Source organism: Scyliorhinus torazame, chromosome 2 (assembly GCF_047496885.1).
Source record: "Scyliorhinus torazame isolate Kashiwa2021f chromosome 2, sScyTor2.1, whole genome shotgun sequence".
Classification (NCBI taxonomy): Eukaryota; Metazoa; Chordata; class Chondrichthyes; order Carcharhiniformes; family Scyliorhinidae; genus Scyliorhinus; species Scyliorhinus torazame.
In genome coordinates, this window is record NC_092708.1 from 238547948 (window position 1) to 238564133 (window position 16186).

Genomic DNA, 16186 nt, shown 5'->3' on the forward strand with positions numbered 1-16186 from the left:
CACACCTCCACTCTATCCCCGTAACCCAGTAACACCACCTAACCTTTTTGGACACAGAGGACAATTTAGCATGGCCAATCCACCTTACCTGCATATCTTTGGATTGTGGGAGGAAACCGCAACACGCGGAGGAAACCCAGGCAGACATGGGGAGAACGTGCAAATTTCACCCAGTCACTCAAGGCCGGAATTGAACCCGGGTCCTTGGCACTGAGGCAGCAGGGCTAACCACTGAGCCACCCCATAGATTTATCTTGCAATGTGAGATAATCTTTGGACTGTGGGAGGAAATCGCAGCACCCGGAGGAAACACATGCAGACACGGGCACGGGGAGAACATGCGGACTCCGCACAGACAGTGACCCACTCTGGGAATTGAACCTGGGACCTTGTAACTGTGAAGCAACAGTGCTAACCACTGTGCTACCGTGCCACCCCACAGAGTTAAAGATTCACTTACACTTGAACACACAAGCCCCAACTTTGTTTGGGTGTAGTTAGTGGGTAATCTAACTGGTTGGGGAAAACAACTTCACCTGTTTCATGTGTTTGACCGCTGAGTACCAGTGTAGCAAACCACACAACCATTTCCTGGTTTCCATATTTCAAAGCACAAGTGTAAATCCTGGAAGTAGTTAGTCGACTTGCTTGTGAATAATGATGGTTCAAAGCGGCCTTACCACAAAATCCTGATCTATGTTGCCAAGTTTGCTAACATTCACAAATTTCTAAATTGTAAGTCATTTATGCACGGACAAGCAAAGCAATGGCCCCGATATGAAACGCTTGGAAACACGCCCTCCATATTCCTCTCCACTCAGTAACCACTATTCTCCACATCCCTTAGCCAACTGTATATCCAGATTATCACCATTCCTTTAATATCACATGCTTCTACTTTCTAACTATGTCTGTTACGAACTACTTGGTCAAAAGCCTTTTGGAATTCACAGATACATTCATCGCATTATCTTCACCAACCCTCTCTGTTACTTCCAATTAGGCTATTGAGATACAATTTGATGTTAACAAGTCTATGCTGGATTTATTCATTAATTGATGTTTCTACTGAATGAGAATTCATTTTGTCCTTGGTAATGGTCTCCGCTAAGCTTTCTCTCACTGATATTAGGCTGACTGGTCTGTTGTTCCCCGGAGAGGACTGGAAGAGAGAAGTATGGAGGTTTTACTATTGCTGGACAGGGTCTGGATGGGAACACATCTGGAGAACTAGGTACAATTTTGGGCCCCTTATTTAAAAAAAAGATATAGTTGCTTTAGAAGCAATTCAGAGAAGGTTCACTGGACTCATTTCTGGTATGAGGAGTTTGGCCTATGAAGAAAGGTTGGACAGGTTAGGCCAATGCCCATTGCAGTTTGGAAAACCAAGATGATTTTATTGAAAGGTGGGAGATCCTGAGGGGACTTGTTGAGGTGGGTACCGAGGAAACACTATCTCCTGTGGGGAAGATTAAAACTAGGGACATAAGGGGTCTCTCCCTTTAAAGACAGAGATATGGAGAAGGCATTGCTTAGGCCTCAACTGGAGTACTGTGTACAGTTCTGGTCCCCTTACTTGAGGAGGGATGCTGGAGTACTGTGTACAGTTCTGGTCCCCTTACTTGAGGAGGGATGCAGCTACTTTGGAGGCAGTTCAGAGGAGGTCCACGAGATTGACTCCAGAGATATGGGGCGTCATTCTCCGACCCCCCAGAGGGTCGGAGAATGGCCGTTGGCCGCCGTGAATCCCGCCCCCGCCGAAGTCTCCGAAGGGAGAAAAGTCGGCGGGGCGTTAATGGCGCCGCTGCCGCGGAGAATGTCACGGGTCTGCGCAAGGCAGCCGATTTTCGGCCTGCCGATATTCTCCCTTCCGGGTGGGCCGAAGTCCCGTCGACGTGATGACCGTTCACGTCGACGTGAATCAAACCTCCTTTTCATCGGCGTGACCCGGTGCTCCAGGCTCACGCCGACCAGCGTGGAGGTGAGTGACGGCCTGGGGGGTTGGCTCTGGGCAGGCAATGGCGTGGCCGCAGTCTGATTGCGTGGGAAGAGGTGTGTCTCGGGTTGTGTGTGTGTGTGTGCGGCGGGGGGGGGGGGGGGTGGGGGGTGGTTAGAGTAGGCTGGGCTCCGGGGGAGTGCCGGGAGGGGGGTCCGTGCCGGGGAGGGGGATTGGGGGGGGGTCCGTGCCGGGGTGGAGGTTGGGGGGGGGGGGGTCCGTGCCGGGGTGGAGGTTGGGGGGGGTCCGTGCTGGGGTGGAGGTTGGGGGGGGTCCGTGCCAGGGTGGAGGTTGGGGGTTGGGGGGGGGGGGGGGGTCCATGCTGGGGTGGAGGTTGGGAGGGGGGGGGTCCGTGCCGGGGTGGAGGTTGGGGGGGGGTCCGTGCCATGCCGGGGTGGAGGTTGGGGGGGGGGGTCCGTGCCGGGGTGGAGGTTGGGGGGGGGGGTGGGGGTCCGTGCTGGGGTGGAGGTTGGGGGGGGTCCGTGCTGGGGTGGAGGTTGGGGGGGGTCCGTGCCGTGCCGGGGTGGAGGTTGGGGGGGGGGTCCGTGCCAGGGTGGAGGTTGGGGGTTGGGGGGGGGGGTCCGTGCTGGGGTGGAGGTTGGGGGGGGGGGTCCGTGCTGGGGTGGCGGTTGGGGGGGGTCCGTGCCGTGCCGGGGTGGAGGTTGGGGGTGGGTCCGTGCTGGGGTGGAGGTTGGGGGGGGGGTCCGTGCCGAGGAGGGGGATGGGAGGGCAAGTGAGTTGGTCCACCTGGCCAGGTGCCAGCCTCCAACAGTTGGACCCATGCGGTCCATGCCACCTGGCTGGGGGGAGGAGGGGATATGGGCAATGATGACATGTCGTCGTTCCCCTCCCTCCACCAGGCCGTCATGTTTTCAGATCATCCAGCGATGTTGGCCGCCGTGGTGGCAGCCGCTCATGTCTATGTTGCCCTGGATGAGGAGGAGGAGGAGGAGGAGGAGGAGCGTGCCAGAGAGGCGGCGCAGGCTGCTGCAGAGGGGCAGGTGGCAGCCGCCCAGGCTGGAGGGCCACCTGACCGACAGGACGAGGAGGGGGAGGAGGACGTCGCGGCCCCACGGCAACGGAGGCACCCGAGGGCGCCCCGTGTGTACCGGCCCCGGCAGTCATACCAGGACCTCACGGACCGGGAATGCAGGAGGAGACTCCAGATGAGCCGGGAAACCGTGGCACACATCTGCCACCTGCTGGCACACCTGTCACCGCGTGGCACTGGCGGGGGACACCCTCTCCCCGTGTCCGTCAAGGTTACGGTGGCCCTGAACTTTTATGCAACGGGGTCATTCCAGGCACCGAGTGGGGACCTGTCCGGCATATCGCAGACATCGGTGCATCCGGGCAGTGACAAATGCCCTATATGCCATGGCGCACCGCTACATCCGCTTCCCCGTGGACCGGGCCAGCCAAGATGCCCGGGCCGTGGGCTTCTCTGCTGTTGCCGGGTTCCCCATGGTCCAGGGCGCGATCGATGGGATGCACGTCGCCGTGCGGCCACCTGCAGATAACAGGGCCGTGTTCACTAATAGGAAGGGGACCTATTCGATGAACGTACAGGTGGTCTGTGACCACCGCATGATGATCCTGCACGTCTGCGCCCGTCACCCAGGCAGTGTACACGACTCATTCGTGTTGTCGCGGTCATCCATCCCCGGCATGTACGAGGGACGCCATCCCCGGCTGAGGGGCTGGTTGCTGGGCGACAGGGGCTACCCATTGCGATCGTGGCTGATGACGCCTATACGGAGGCTACGCAATGAGGCGGAGAACCGCTACAATGATGCCCATGTAGCGACAAGGGGAGTGATCGAGAGGTGCTTTGGCGTGCTGAAGATGCGTTTCAGCTGCCTGGACCTCTCTGGGGGCGCCCTCCAGTATCGGTCAGATAGGGTCGGCCGCATCATTGTGGTGTGCTGCGTCCTGCACAACATAGCCCAGCAGAGGGGCGATGTGCCGCAGGCAGAGGAGGGCGGAGTGGAGGAGCAGCAGGAAGAGGCCCAGTCCTCCCCAGATGAGGGGGATGGGGGCAATGGTCAGGGCAGACGGGGTAGACACAGGCGGGTGGCTGTCCACCGTTACCGGCTGGCCCAGCGGGCACGGGACAGACTGATAGACGCCCGCTTCACTGACTAGATGGGCATGGGAATCGGGTAGTATGGCCACAGACCGCACACCATGGCAACAGCCGACCACCCACACCCCCCACCCATCCAGCACCCTCACCCCCCTCCCCAACCCCACCCACCCCACCCGCATGCACACCACCACCCCCCCCCATTGCCGATCCACCTGCAGCACAACGGGCCGGGCTCACACAGTTGCGGGTGGACGCGTGTTTATCGCAGGCCATGGAGGATGATGACAACCCGCCCTGCGATGAGCTCCTGGCTCTACATCGTTGGACTATGTCTGACCCATGGCCACAGTACCACCATCCACCCGGACCATCCCTGCATGTGGCTGTGACACTGCAGCGCACGGTCCCGTCCTCTGCCCGGGGGATGTTGATGGCGGCCCAGGGGGAAGGGGGCAGACTCACCTGGGGCTGAGGTAAGACCACCCCTCACACACACACTTGTGCTCAACGTACATGACACCCCCGCACACTTTGGACAGAGCACAAAGGCAGCTTCGGTAGGTGTAACATTGACTTTAATAACGAAAGGAGTTCATGCACGTGCCCTAGCCCCTAAAACTCATCTGTGCCCTGCACCCGTGCCAACTTACTCAGTGTCTAATTGTTTGGCCTTACGGGCCCTTTGACTACGTCTACGTGGTTCCCCAGACGGTACAGCAGAACTGGAGGTGGACTCCTGTGATTCCTGCCCTCTGACACTGGATCCCTTTGGCGGCCGTTTCCTGGGGCGTCCTGGCCTAGATGGGCCAGGCTGCGGCCCGGGCGACTGGGATGGCGAGCTGCCAGCCTGTCCTGCCCGTTGCCCACCCGATGCACCTGGGACGGAAGGGGGGAGTCCGAGGTGTCGCGGTGTACCGGGACCTCCCCTACAGAGGGAGCTGGGACGGACCACACCACCTCCTCCTCCCTCAGGGTGCCCGATGGCCCCCAGGCCTCTACATGGGTGGGGGATGCGAACGGACTGGCCATCCGACGCCCCCCCGACATCTGGCGCTGCCAGTCCTGGAGGCCCGTGCTGGTATCGACAGGGGTCTGCAGGTTTGCAGCCATGGAGCCCAGGGGGTTGGCAAACCCTGTCTGTGACAGTGCGACGCCGGCTTGCACATGGCCACTGGCGCCGATGCCCTCAGCGATGGCCTGCTGAGACTGGGCCATGGCCTGCTGAGACTGGGCCATGGCCTGCAGAGACTGGGCTATGGCGTTGAGCGCCTCTGCCATCTGGCGCTGGCACTGGCTCATGGCCTCCTGTGAGAGGGCAGCCATTTCCTGGGCCACAGACGCCGCCTGCGCGGAAGGGCCCAGGCCTCGCAAACCGTTCCCCATGTCTGACACCGTCGCACCCATTGCCTCCACCGCGGACGCCACCCGTGCGGTGTCAGCCTGGGTGGCACGCATGACCGGCACCACTCCCAGCTCCTGGACGCGGGTGGACTCCTCCACCTGCGACCGCAGCCGCCGCAAGCCGCCCGTCACCCTCTTCGCTCGTCTCCGGGTCGGTGGTTGCATCGGATCTATGTGTGGGTGTGGTAACTGCAGGAACCCGGGATCCATCTGGGCGGCAGATGTTCGCTTGGGCTGGGCTGCCCTCCGACCGCCCGGCTCCTCTGCTGCTCCTACCTCCACCTGCTGTACCGGGACGGCTGTGTTGTGCGCACCAGTGAGTGTACCAGACGCCTCATCACTAAAGTGCCCAACCGTGGTGAGTGTTTCTGCGATGGTGGAGGGTGTTGGTGACAGCAGTGGCGTTGTGTCGTGCTCTTCGTCCCACTCTGAGTCCATGGCACTTTGGGGTGGGGGTTCGTCTCCACCCATCCACTCTGACTCACTGTCCGGTATTTCGTCTTCCTGGGTAGTGCTGTCCCGGGTAGGGGTGTCCTGGGTAGTGCTGTCCCGGGTAGGGGTGTCCTGGGTAGGGGTGTCCTGGGTAGTGGTGTCCTGGGTAGTGGTGTCCTGGCTCGGATGTGACGGGGGCCTGTGGCTGCCCCCCTCATCGCTGGGTGGTCGCTCCCGCACGTGACGGGGGTGTCGTCTCCCTGTTGCTCCAGGTCTCTCCGTCTCCTGTGGTCTCCGAGGGGCATCCTGAGGGCATCGCATGCTGGAGGGTCCGGGTCTCTCCGTCTCCCGTGGTCTCCGAGGGGCATCCTGTGGGCGTCGCATGCTGGAGGGTCCGGGTCTCTCCGTCTCCCGTGGTCTCCGAGGGGCATCCTGCGGGCGTTGCATGCTGGAGGGTCCGGGTCTCTCCGTCTCCTGTGGTCTCCGAGGGGCATCCTGCGGGCGTCGCATGCTGGAGGGTCCGGGTCTCTCCGTCTCCCGTGGTCTCCGAGGGGCATCCTGCGGGCGTCGCATGCTGGAGGGTCCGGGTCTCTCCGTCTCCTGTGGTCTCCGAGGGGCATCCTGCGGGCGTCGCATGCTGGAGGGTCCGGTTCTCTCCGTCTCCTGTGGTCTCCGAGGGGCATCCTGCGGGCGGTCTGCATCTGTGGGGATGGGTGCCTGGACGTTTGGTACTGCGATACACAATGAAGCATGCATGGTTAGACATCAGGCAGTGATCAGGTGATACGGGGGAGGGGGATATAGGGGAGGGGGGATATGGGGACGGGCTGTCGGTGGTTCACTCGCGAGTACGCCCCCGACCTCTGCATCAGCAACCTCCCAGTCCTCAGGTCCGCCAGCCAGTTCCAGGGCCCTTTCCTCGTGTACGGTCAGTGGCCTCTCATCAGCAGGGCCTCCTCCAGTCCTCACATGCTCCCTATTGTTGTGTGCGCGCTTCTCCTGTGGGGGGGGGGGCAGGGGTAAAAGGCAACACACGCCATCGGTTGCGCGTGCATTGCAGAGGTTCAGGTAGGGCTGGATTCACTTGGGGATATGGGGGAGGGGGGATATGGGGAGGGGGGGATATGGGGGAGGGGGGGATATGGGGGAGGCTCACCCTGCCTGCTCTGACGAGGTCGTTCACCTTCTTGTGGCACTGGGCGCCTGTCCGTGGTGTCAGGGCCACAGCGGTGACGGCCTCTGCCACTTCCCTCCACAGATGCCGGCTGTGGCGTGGGGCAACTCTGCGGCCGTGCCCGGGATACAGGGCGTCCCTCCTCTGCTCCACCGCGTCCAGGAGCGCCTCCACATCGCGTGACTCGAACCTCGGGGCTGAGCGACGGCCAGCCATCCAGTCGGGTGTTGCGGTCGGGTGTTCCGGTCGGGTGGGGGGGAGCAGCGCGGCCTTATGAGCCGTCACGCCGTGCAGCGCGTATGACGCTGCACGGCGTGAACCACTGCGCAAGCGCGGATGCCGTTACGTCGCTGCTAGCCCATTTCGGGCCGGAGACTATCGACCCATTTTTCCGACGTGACGCAAGTCGGATTTGCGCCGTTTTTTGCGCCGATCGGCGGACTTTCCGCCGATAACGGAGAATTTCGCCCATGGGGTTCGTCTTATGGAGAGAGAACGAACAGTTTAGGCCTGTATTCTCTTGTGTTTAGAAGAATGGGAGGAGATCTAATTGAGGTATATAAGATGATAAAGGAGATTGACAAACTAAACATGGGGCAATCTAGAATGAGAGGTCATAGTTTTAGGATAAGGGGTAGCAGATTTAAAACAGTGAGGCGGAGAAATTACTTCTCCCAAAGGGTCGTGAATCTATGGAATTCACTAACACAGACTGCAGTGGGTTCCGGTACACTGAGTAAATTTAAGGATGAGATAGACAGATTTTTAATTAGTAATGGTTGAAGGGTTATAGCAAACGGGCAGGAAAGTGGAATTGAGACTGAGAGGAGATCAGCCATGATCGTATTGAATGGCGGAGCAGGTTCGACGGGCTGAATTGTCTACTCCTGCTTCTAGTTCTTATGTTCTTCTCCCAAAAGTGTTCTTCGAGTATGGAATTCTCTTCCCCAGAAAACAGTGGAGGTTGGATCATTGAATTTATTCAAGGTAGAGTTAGACAGATTTTTAATACACAAGGGAGTGGAGGGTTATGGGGGGGCAGGCAGCAAAGTGGAGCTGCGACCACAACTAGATCAACCATGATCTTATTGAATGGTGGAACAGGCTAAATGGGCCGAATGGCCTACTTCTGCTCCCGCTATCCTAACCTCCTCCCCTCTTTCAAACTGTCGGGATTGTGGTAATAAAATCTTCAATCCTCCTGTTTTCTGGAATCCCTTCCACATCCAAGGAGGATTAAAGGTTTATGCCAGAACTTATGTTAAATAAGTCCCAAAGCCTCCAATATGGTGAGCAGGAATCTCACATTAAGTGTAAGCAAGAAGAACACCTCCCACCATATTGGTACAAAGAATCAATGTTCAGGGTCTATATCTGAATCAGGTGTTGAAACTTGTTGCAGATTTAAATAAAGGGTCTAGGGCAGCACGGTGGCTCAGTGGTCAGCACTGCGGCCTCACGGCGCCGAGATCCCCGGTTCGATCCCGGCTCTGGGTCACTGTCCGTGTGGAGTTTGCACATTCTCCCCGTGTTTGCATGGGTTTCGCTCCCACAATCCAAAGTTGTGCAGGGTAGGTGGATTGGCCACCCTAAATTGCACCTTAATTGGAAAAAATGAATCGGACACAAAACATTTATAAAAAAATAAAAAATAAAGGGCCTAACATCTGTATGATCCTAGTGTCTGTGTCATCCAGGACAAAGCAGCCACTTGACCGGCAACTCATCCTTCACCTTTCAACATTCACTCCCTCCACCATCGACCAACAATGACAGCAGTAAGTACCATATCCAAGAAGCACTGCAGAAACTCATCCAGGCTCCATCGACAGCACCTTCCAAACCCACGATCATGACCATCTAGAAGGTCAAGGGCATAGATGCATGGGAATTCCATCACCTGGAAGTACCCCTCTTAATCGACACACACCCTGACTTGGAACAATATCGCTGTTCCTTCACTGTCACCGCGTCAAAATTGTGGAACTCCCTTCCTAACAGCACTGAGGGTGTACCTGCACCATAACAACTGCGCTGGTTCAAGAAGGTGGCTCGTTGTCACCTTTACAAGGGCATTTCGGGGCTGTTTAGCACAGGGTTAAATCGCTGGCTTTGAAAGCAGACCAAGGCAGGCCAGCAGCACGGTTCATTTCCTGTAACAGCCTCCCCGAACAGGCGCCGGAATGTGGCGACTAGGGGCTTTTCACAGTAACTTCATTGAAGCCTACTTGTGACAATAAGCGATTTTCATTTCATTTCATTTAGGGATGGGCAACAAATTCTGGCCTAGACAGCAATGCCCACACCCAGTGAAAATTGAATAAAATAATTTGTATGAAGCTCAGTAATACTGTATTGTCCAGGCTGACTGCATTCGAGAAAGTGAGATCCACAAGCTGTCTAACAAATAGTTCTTTGAAAGGATCACTGTAACCACAGCACCAGATAGAATCATCCCCCACCCTACATCCATGTTAAAATCAGAATTCATCACACACTCTCTGACTTGGACTTACTCTCTGCTTAAAACTGAATAGTCTGAGAGGAAGTGAGGACGGCATATATTTAAAGTGGTGGGAAATGTGCCTCAGATGCAATGTCAACTCTGTGTGAACTATTGATACAACTACATCTACCTCTATGTAAATAGGAGTCTGAGACACCGGACATGATCCACCTCTGTCCCTGAACTCCATTCATTCAAAGTAATAAATCCATTATCTTAATTTTCAATTATTTTCCAATTAAGGGGCAATTTAGTGTGGTCAATCCACCTACGCTGCTCAGCTTTGGGGTATGGGGATGAGACCCACGCAGACACGGGGCGAATGTGCAACTCCACATGGTCAGTGACCCGGGGAAGTGATCGAATCCGGGTCCTCGGCGCTGTGAGGCAGCAATAAATCCATTATCAGTGAGATTTCAGTACAATGCTGCTCAGGATGAATGTGGAAATCAGCAGGAAGCTTTAAAAGAATGCTGATAGCAAAACCTGCAATGAATGATCCAACGAATGTAAACCATTTCACTAACCACTACTTAGGAAACAACTTTAAAAATGGACTGAATTTGGTAACATGCTGTTAAGCTGGCTTTTACATATGCGGGGGGAAAAACTGGCACTGTGCATGCCTTTTTACAAAATCATATCTTGTTCAGAACATTATTCTGCAACCAGTAGTAATCATATAGCCCAGCAGACAGTTGTACAAAACACTCCTATTCAGTGAAATGGATCATTTTCTCTGATGGCTTAAACTCTCTGATCCACAATCGGTACCCTTGCAGTTTTCCAAGACATGTCTCACATTCAATTTTATTGGAAGTATTGGGACAAATGCTCTCTAACATTAATGACAACAGGCGAAGATTAAGCTAAGCATATAGGCCATCAATTTATATAAACTGCCAGCAACAACGACAGCACCCAATTTGGAAACACTGAACTCTTTCTGAATTGCAAAATTCATCAGCGTGAACTGTTATTTTGCAGCAAGTTAAACTGCCAACTGTAACTGGGTACCTCTGAAGCAGATCTATATCGAGGATCATTAAAAGAGTTTACCTTTTAGTTCCAGCGACTTCCCCGAGTTCTGCTCGCTGAAGCTGCCGGCTGCTTAAAGGAAGTGTGGTGTTGAGCACACCGGCAAGCATTCCTGCCACATCCTGTGCTATTATATTCACTACACTGATTACCACCTCTTTCGGAAATTCGGCAATTACACCACGTGTATCTATTCTCAGACATGCACCAGCCCTCTGAACTGCTCGAAAGAAGTGACAGCTCCTCTGAGAAAACTGTGCAGCTATTTCCTGCTTTATCGCTTTCCTCCTTGCAAACAAGTAGCATTGATTGCCAAATTTGTTCTTAAAACAAAAAAAAACAGAAGAGAAGTTTTTCTTTCATTCTGAATTAATTATTGTGGCTCATTTTGATTTCTAGGACAGAACCTTCCAAATGTCAGTGAGAAAATGACAGTGTAACACGGACTTAAAGATGAACAGAATGTAGTACACTGTGCCCTTTAAGTAAATGGATGACATAACCTGACTCTACACAGTCACAGAGGTATTTCATTGACTCCAAATTCATCTAAAGCACTGTCATAACTGTTGTTAGGTTTTAGGGTTGAAGAAATTAATCCCCAGTATTCATAGAGGTTCACCAATGGCAACATATGGCATGAATTTCTGCTCGCCCGCGCCCCAGCATCTGTGTGCATATTTTGGGCGCACATTCATGTCAAGAAGGTATTTCTTGTGTTTACTCTGTAAAGTCTGTTGCAGGTAACACTTGGCCTGTGTGCCTCTATGACATAGGTTATAATAGACGTTATTTTGCGGACATGTTCAAATGGCAGACATGAGGGGCAAGAATAGCACGGCAGCAGGACAGCTGAGGTGTGATCATTTGTGTCCCTTCTATTTTCCAAGGAACGGCAATCACCGTTGGATTGCCACTCTGCTCCGACATTCCTACACCAGGTCGGAGCTCCACATTTCTGGCCGGGTCTCTTCCCATCCCCGTTTCCTCAGAAACACGGAGCGCAAATGGATGGAACTGCTTCCTTGTAGTACTAGATCACCAGAAGATAAGCCGCACCCCACTCTTTATGGCACTAGCTGGCATATACTTTTATGTGTTCACTAATGCAGAGAGAAGTTTTGGGACATTTAATCAGCGTGTTAGTGAATGAGTGCATGTGTGAACGAGAGAATGAATGGGTGAACATGTAGGTGTGCAAGTTGGTAGCGTGGCAGGTGGGCGAGTGGGCCAGGGGTAGTCAGGTCGGGAGTGGGTTTTTTGGGTTGAATGCTAGTCAGGTTGGTTTGGGAGGGATGGGTCGGGAGGTTGGGAGGAACGAGTTGGGAGGTCGGGCGGAAAGTTGGGGTGGTCAGTAAGCAACCAGATAGGTGAGTCAAAGCTGCTTGAACTCTCCGATGCTAACTTGGAGTTGGAGACATGTTTTGAAGGATCCTAGGGAGCAGGCAATTTCCACCGAATCAGTGGGTCAGGAATTCCAAGGGTTCCCAAGGTGCACCTTGTACGGGGAGGTCATCCAGTCTCTGATGATCCGGAGACTGAAAGCCCCGGGCGAATAAGTCACCAAGCCAAACATTTACAAAAGGGCGAGTGATTTACCAGTCTTAAAATATTTCTAACGTAGAGCAGTGTTTTTTTGCACAGTGAGATGAGGAAAAATGCTTTTGTCATTTCACTTCCCGAGAAGCAGTGTGCACAAAGGTTGTGTGTAAAGGCTTTAATCATAAGAAACAAAAGAAGTTCTGCTGCACAGTACAATCAGCATAAACACCCATTTAGCCACTGGTTTAGTAACAAGGTGCCCCACAACCATCGGCAACTGTCAGAAACTTGTTGGAAGGAGTTCTGCTCGCCAGTGCAGGAAGATTTGGCACGCCAAACTCTCGATTCCCAAACGCAATCCCCAGACTCCTCCAACAGCCCAACTTACCTGTTGGGCGTCTTTGAGCCCCCGCACTCCATCTCAGAAAGGAAAAACACCCTTAGGCTCAATCCTTGACATGGGTAAATTGTCACCTGCCATCAAGGCTGGCACCTGATGGCACAACGAGGGTGCCCAAGTGGCAGTGCCAGAGTGCTAGTTGGTAGTGCCATTGTGCCTGTATGGCATCAGCCTTGCCAGGGGGCCACCCTGCCCAGAGCCTGACCACCCGACTGCCTAAGAGACTCCCCCCAAAGTGCAGTTCTGCCTGTCCCTGATGTGGAGACAAGGGCGAAACGGCGCCAGGCAGAGGTCTCCTCGACGAGGGGATGCAATCCCAGGTGCTGGTTAGATCCGGTGAGTGCATATTCAAGTGTGCCTGACTGCACTCAGGCATCACTGTAGCACAGTGGTTAGCACTGTTCCTTCACAGCACCAGGGTCCCAGGTTCGATTCTCGGCATTGGTCACGGTCTGTGTGGAGTCTGCACGTTCTCCCCGTGTCTGCGTGGGTTTCCTTCGGGTGCTCCGGTTTCCTCCCACAAGTCCTGAAAGATGTGCTTGTTAGGTGAATTGGACCTTCTGAATTCTCCCTCAGTGTACCCAAACAGGCGCCGGAATGTAGCGACTAGGGGCTTTTCACAGTAACTTCATTGCAGTGTTAATGTAAGCCTACTTGTGACAATACTAATAATAAAGATTATATGCAAAGTTAGGTCCTACCCTTTGTGGACAGAATCCAGGGGCGGGATTCTCCGACCCCCCGCCGGGTCGGAGAATCGTCGGGGGCTGACGTGAATCCCACCACCGCCGGTTGCCGAATTCTCCGGCACCGGATATTCGGCGGGGGTGGGAATCACGCCGCGCCGATTGGCGGACCCCCCCGGCGATTCTCTGGCCCACGATGGGCCGAAGTCCCACTGCTGGAATGCCTGTCCCGCCGGCGAGAATCAAACCACCTCTCTTATCGGCGGGACAAGGCAGTGCGGGCGGGCTCCGGGGCCCTGGGGGGGGGCGAGGGGCGAGCTGTCCCCGGGGGGGTGCCCCCACTGTGGCCTGGCCCGCGATCGGGGCCCACCGATCCACGGGCGGGCCTGTGCTGTGGGGGCACTCTTTTCCTTCCGCCTTCGCCATGGTCTCCACTATGGCGGAGGCGGAAGAGACCCCCTCCACTGCGCATGCGCGGGATGACATGAGCGGCAGCTGACGCTCCCGCGCATGTACCGCACGGCAAAGTCATTTCCGTGCCAGCTGGTGGGGCACCAAAGGCCTTTCCCGCCAGCTGGCAGGGCGAAAATCAGTCCGGCGCGGGCCTAGCCCCTCAAGGTGAGGGCTCGGCCCCTCAAGATGCGGAGAATTCCACACCTTTGGGGCGGCGCGATGCCCGACTGATTTGCGCCGTTTTTGGCGACAGTCGGCGGACATCGCGCCGATTGTGGAGAATCCCGCCGCAGATCTCAATGTCTCACGAGATCGTGTTAGCTCTTGCGTGACGTAGCGAGCTGGGAAAATCTTGCATCGCGTCCAGAGTCGGGTAGGCGTGGCCATTAGATTTCACCCAGTGTCTACTTTAAATAAAAAGTTACTGGCAGATTTTAACAAGGGAAAGCACTTTAAAGTTGCATTACAAAGTGTTGGCTCTCTCTCATTCTGAAATTGTAAATCCCATGAAAATATATGATGAAAGATCTCCCTTTATTCATTGACGAGAGCACTTTCACAGATGAATGGCATCCGTCCACGACAGGGCGTATCTGGGCTGGTGGCGGCTTCTACCCAATAGCTGCCAAGAGTCTTCAGCTGGACAATGTTTCACTGTTATCGACATGGCTTGGGCTTCTGGTCTTACCCTGGGAAGAGCACGGGGGAATGTCAATTGATGACCCCGTGGGATTTGTGCGCTACCAGTTCCCACATTGAGCAGGCGGAGGCTTGTCCAAGAGGGACACGTTAGCGGAACTTTAAGTAATGTAACCCAGACCTGGACCGGCGTTCCCGATGCTCCCGGGCTGGAATGATTGTGTTGTTCACCGCGGCTGCGCCTTCTTTTCCGTTCTAGAATAAACCTTTGGTTTGCTTAGCCTGCCCTCCGCTGGAGTTATTACATTGGCGACAAAGAGCAAGAACACGATTCCAAACAGCCTTTAAAGTAAAGAAAACAGCTCTCTGCTAAGAAAAAAACCAGACCCGGAAATACCCTTGCTTGGTAAACCCAAACCATATGACTTGAACGGAGAAGACTGAGCCCAGTATGCCGAGTGCATGCGCTATTTGTTTCATGCGTTGAAAGAGATGAAAAGCAGAAGGTAATCCTCCTGACAGCTTGTGGTCCCCCCAATGTTAAGCTTCATAAAAAACTTACTTACCCAGCAGCCTCGACGAGCCCATAGACCGAGTCACAATGATCCAAAGCCATCAATCATCCTCCTTGACGCTGTTTTGATACGGCCAGGAAAACCCAAAGGAATCCCATCACAGAATTCCTTGGTAGGTTGCAGAAATTGGCGGAGTACTCCGGATACCGCCCGAGATATTACGCGATAGATTGGTATGTGGAATTAACAATGTCACAACTCAAAATAAATTACTGGCGGAGTCCAATCTAGACCTGAAAGAGGCCATTGAGATAGTCTTGACCGTGGAGAACACTGAAAAGGGGGCTCAGGAACGTCAAGCGACATAGGACAGTAGTGGCCTTAGGTTCGGGGGAGGGACCCCGCATTGAGAAGCCTGTGTTTCAGATGAAGGCACCCATGTGCATCAGCTATTATCGAATCAACATCCCATAGGGATGACCTGGTGGTCTAAAACCATGACAACCCTGGGTGTACCTGGGAAACAAGTCCTTTAGAAATGTAGCTGTCAGCAGCTGGATTGTTGCGAGTGTTGCAGAAGGGCACAACCTTGGCAAGGCTGCTGGAATTGGCAACACACATACCACCCAGACAAGAAGCCAAGGTCTACCAGATAAGGGGACAATGCAGTTGAACTGCATTGTCACGACCAAGGCCACTCCAATAAGGATAAGGCTATTCGTAAATGGTCATTCCTTTGAGATGGAGGTAGAAAATGGGGCGGCTGTCTCCATCATCGGTGACAAACATTCAATCGCCTCCAAACAGTTTTCCTACCCTATGCCTATGGATAGAAGAGTCAGACTAGTCATGTATATGGGGGAGCCTTTTCAAATTATGGGTACCACCACGACCCCAGTAGGCTACAGACAACAGTCGTCCTGACTTTCACTTATAGTCGTACGGGGATCAGGACTAAGTCTCACGGGCAGGGATTTGGCGCCAGGAATTCGAATGACCTGGCTGGGAATTGTTAAATTGGGGATTGGAAGAGTATATGAGATTATCAGTAAATATTAACACACATAAGGGTCTGCACGGATATGCCAACCTGCCCTTTGGAGTTTTGTCAGCATGTGCCACATTTCAGCATGTTATGGAGAATATCCTGCAGGGACTATCCAAGGTGGTAGATGATGTATTGATTACAGGTGCCACAGAACAGGAGTACCTAGTGAACCTGGAGGAGGTTTTTGAGATGGCTTTCAACAGAAGCGCACATCTCAAAAGAGAAAAATGCGTATTCCAAGCGAGCGAGGTGATTTACCTTGGGTAC

The 16186-nt window shown here is 54.3% G+C and overlaps 1 protein-coding gene across 6 annotated transcripts in view; it reads right to left on the reverse strand.

The window, feature by feature from the left end:
• The window catches only part of LOC140396632 (alpha-(1,6)-fucosyltransferase), a 1055147-nt gene that overhangs the window by 347215 nt on the left and 691746 nt on the right, over positions 1–16186 (reverse strand). Inside the window, exon 1 of one of the 6 annotated variants that reach the window (XM_072485464.1) lies at positions 10658–10776. The exons of the other annotated variants lie outside the window; for them this stretch is intronic. The gene's annotated coding sequence lies outside the window, so the exon portion shown is untranslated. Of the gene's footprint in view, positions 1–10657; positions 10777–16186 lie in introns of those variants that run through there. 6 annotated transcript variants of the gene reach the window in all.